The following is a 4,391-nucleotide window of genomic DNA, read 5'->3' on the forward strand; positions in this document are numbered from 1 at the left end:
AGGAAAATCATTTTACAATAAAGACAAACATTAAAGAAACTTTCCCTCTTAGACAACCTCCACATTTTCTCTTTTGTAAAAAGAAACTTGCTAGCATTGCCACACCTCTTGGGCTTGAGTTTATTCCTCAAGTAAAGAAGTTGTTGGATGAGGGTTTGGTTTGCAAGAACTTAAATCCTTGTGCTTTGTTGGGGCCAAAAATAGGTATTATTAGGCACCAAGTCCCTAAAATAGGTGGTATGATGAATATTTTGAATGGTGCCACCCTTTTTTGTAAAATCACTCGTGCACCCAACATCTTCATGGTGTGTGTACATAGGGACCCATTAGGTAGGTTTGTTCTTATTTTTAGTTTCAATACAAACTTAGGTACTCATATGGGACACCTTAGGTTTGTCATACTTTTTGGTAGGAATAATCAATATGAAAATACAGAAAAATGTATGTTTTATTGCGTTACTTTTTCTTAATTTTTCAAATAGTGATTAAAGGGTTCCCATGAACCCTAAGAGAATAAAGGTCATTCCCGAGTGGCCCACTCCACCAAGTATAAGAAAAATTTGGGGCTTCCATGACTTAACAAACTTTTACAAAAGGTTTGTCCCATATTTTTCTATACTTGCAGCACCACTCATTGAGTTGGTGAGGAACCATGTTCCTTCATGGGAAGATGCCCAGGAAATGGGTTTTCAGACCTTACCCTACTCTAACATACCCAACACCACTAATACATATGTTTTCATTCTTTTTACAGGTGTCGAGGGAAGGAGCCCAGAGTATGAAGAACCTCGGGATTTGAGGTCAAATCCTTTCCAAGGTGGAGAGGATGATGCAATCCTACCCCCCAAGGGTATTGGATAGAAGACTCCAAGAGACTTAGGCTAGAGCTACTAAAGAAGGCCCTAGGGTTCTCATGAACCTTAGGGTAGATTTTTGAGCCTATGGGTCAAGGTTGGATCCACTCTTCTTTGTAAATATTAGAATAGGTTTTTTCTTTCTTTTGGGCCTTGTATTTTGGCCATTCTAGTAGTATTTGGTTTTAGCCTTGTATTTCAGGGCATTTTGAGTAGTCTTTGTAGTAAGGACTTTTTTTTTGTATTTTCATGTATTTTGTCATGGGGGTGCACTTAGCTATTATAGGGGTGTGTAGCTAAGCTCTAGCTTCTCAAGGAGGTGGGCTTAGTTTTTAGATGGGTGTGTTTAGCTAAGCTCTAGCTTCTCAAGGAAGTTTTCTCAAAGAAGTTTCTCAAGGAAGTTTTCTAAAGAAAGCTTCTCAAGCTACCTAGTCTATAAATAGAAACATGTGTAACACTTGTAACTTTGATGAATGAAAGTCTTATGAGACACACTTCAAAGTTCCACTTCTCTCCCTCTTTTATTCCTTCAATTTCGTGCTCCCCCATTCTCTCTTTCTTTTCCTCCATTGAAGCATCCTCTCCAAGCTTCTTATCCAAGGCTCATCTTGGTGGTGAAGCTCCTTCTTCCATGGCTTATTCCTTAATGGATGGCGCCTTCTCTCACTTCTTCTCCTTTGTCTTCCGCTGCATCTCCATGGTGGAAAATCACCATTAAAGGACCCCATTGAATTTGAAAGATCCAGCCTCCATAGAAGCCCCACAAGCAAGCTTCCATCATTTTGGCTATGCATCCAATTCAAATAGCAAATAAATATAATATAATAATCAAGAAAAAAGAATAAAATTATTTCATAATAGAAAATTCAATGCACAATCGAGACTCATCTAAAATCACAGTCATCACCATCCTTCATGTTCATCATAGAACTCCATCATCAACTCAAACTAAAAGAAAAAAGGTTTCACCAAATTTAGGAATTTTAAAAATCAATAGAAATAAAAAGTAAATTAACAATCCATTGTGCCATTATATATAATTTGTGGTTAATTCAAGGATTAGTTAGACTTAGTAATATAGTATAATGCATAACCATAACTTAAAAGAATGATGCCTCAGAAGTTTAAAAAATAAATAAAATAAAGAATAATGATGTAAGATTGAAGATTTTTCCTTAAATGGAGTTTAGCTTTGCAAGAACATGAAAGAGCAACTTGTGTCTCCTGCTAGTATGCAAATATTGCCCGTAGAGAGGTAAAAACATACAACGAAAAATAGATGTGTCTAATGTAAAATGAAAAAATTGACTCGAGAAGAAGAGAAATCGTGATGTCATGTATGTCTATCATTTGTAACATATAAGAGAAAGAAAAACATGATAAAAATGACAGAAAATGAAAGAATAAAGAGTTACCTTTTGCTAATATTGCACCTCCAGTTGCATATCCAGTAAACAAAGCAACAATTTATTTTCTACACTTGTTTTAAAAAATTGAAATTTAGGGATAAACACTTGTTTTAAAACAAACTAAGAAACTATAGAAGAACAAAGCCTACATAATAATAATAATAATAATAATAATAATAATAATAATAATAATAATAATAATAATAATAATAATAATAATAATAATAATATATCAACCAAGAAAAAGAAAAGAGAATGGATGTTTCAGGCTTTGATCTATTGACCATTCCAAACAAAAACACCAGTAAAGCGTTAAATTCCACACACAAGTTACCCTTTGAAATGTATTTTACTTTTTCTATTATGCCACATTTATTTTTCTTTTCCATTATCTTATACTTATTAGTTACTCTGAAAAGAATTAGTAATTTGAATGGTGATTTAGAATCAAAGCTTTAAATTTACATACCAGTTGGAAATGGTGCAAATGATTTAGCACAGCTTGCTTTTATAAGCTCCAGATTTTCAGAAATAACTATGGAACTATCAGTTGCAACACCCCAATAGAGCCCAATCTGGCCATTAGAACCATGCTCAAACAAACAAATTAATAATCAGTCCAAGAAAGATTAATAACACCATTTACACATAGCCAAACCACACATTGCCATGCATAGATCGAGAAATTAGAGAGTTACAGATGCTACAAAAATTGTTCCATCCTTGTTGTCATAGATCACAAATCGAAACTACCTTCAAGTTCCTTGACGACCTGATCAGCAGGGTGTGGACCCCTGTCGTGAAGAGTTCGATACACTTTAGTGATAAAAATGGCCTCATTTGTTCCCTTTGATAGACCATACTGCTTATTGACCATGCTAAGGTTGTGCAAGCCACCCAGGAAGACACAATATATGTTATCCAAACCACTAAACAACCCGTGACATATTTTTTCTTTTGTATTAGCAATACAACTTAATCATTCATAAATCCGTTTCACAAACAATGGATTTATTAACCTATCAACCATGAAATTTGAAAATGGAATGTACTGATTATAACAATAGATTCATTTATATCTCAAAGGCAATTAAATTAAGTATACCTATGATGAATGAAGGGCTTGTTTAAAGGGGAATAGGCTAACAAAGCATCATTCCCAAAGCACATGGAGAAAGCATTGGAGGAATTGTAGGGCATGAAATCCTTCAGGATTTCATGACTTGGCTTAGGCTTGCTGCATGAATTCAAAGAAGCTGGATTGTTCACCTCTTTGGGTGCTTTAACCAACTTCTCCTTGAAAAATCCCAGCATTTTTGCCTGTGCCAATGAATTAGTAACCTTCTCAAAGAAATGCGCCAATATCAATATGGTATTAACTGCAGAATGAACATGAAAAAATTATCAACTTCTAGAAAATAATAAATGATAATTCATATCAACAATTGGGAAGGGAAAAAATAAACTCTAAAAAGTGGAGAATGTACCAAAAATCAGCAATCCAAATAGTTGCAGATGAAGAATGAGATTTAGAAAACGGGCAGTGATGATAGGAAGCATGAGTCGATCAAGCTTTGATATATAGATGCAATAGGATGAGAGAAACCGTGTGCCATGTGAACATGCCAATTCTATCCCAACAACTGAGCAAGAAAAGCAGATAAAGATGCCATATCAGGCAGCCAAGATCAATGCCACAACCGAAAAAAATAACTATTAGTAAAGTATAGCAATCATTACCTTTATTATTGAAATGTCATGTATGCCTGTCATTTGTAACATATAAGAGAAAGAAAAACATGATAAAAGACAGAAAATGAAAGAAAAAAGAGTTACCTTTTGTTGATATTGCACCTCCAGTTGCATATCCATTCAACAAACCAACAATTTATTTTCTGCACTTGTTTTAAAAAATTGAAATTTAGGGATAAACACTTGTTTTAAAACAAACTAAGAAACTATAGGAGAACATAGCCTACATAATAATAATAATAATAATAATAATAAAAAGCAAACATGCATAAAAATCAGCTAATGTGCGGGCACAAGTGTATAATAGACATGCAAGTGTTAGCATCAAAGGAAAAAAAGATATAGGAAAGAAGCACAAAAAATTAAATGAAGAACT

At 34.0% G+C, this 4,391-nt stretch overlaps 1 pseudogene; it reads right to left on the minus strand.

The window, feature by feature from the left end:
* Positions 1-2,724: 2,724 nt before the first annotated feature.
* Positions 2,725-3,577, minus strand: LOC114401807 (annotated as a pseudogene).
* Between the last annotated feature and the right edge of the window lie 814 nt (positions 3,578-4,391).

Source organism: Glycine soja, chromosome 20, assembly GCF_004193775.1.
Source record: "Glycine soja cultivar W05 chromosome 20, ASM419377v2, whole genome shotgun sequence".
In the NCBI taxonomy this organism is placed as follows: Eukaryota; Viridiplantae; Streptophyta; class Magnoliopsida; order Fabales; family Fabaceae; genus Glycine; species Glycine soja.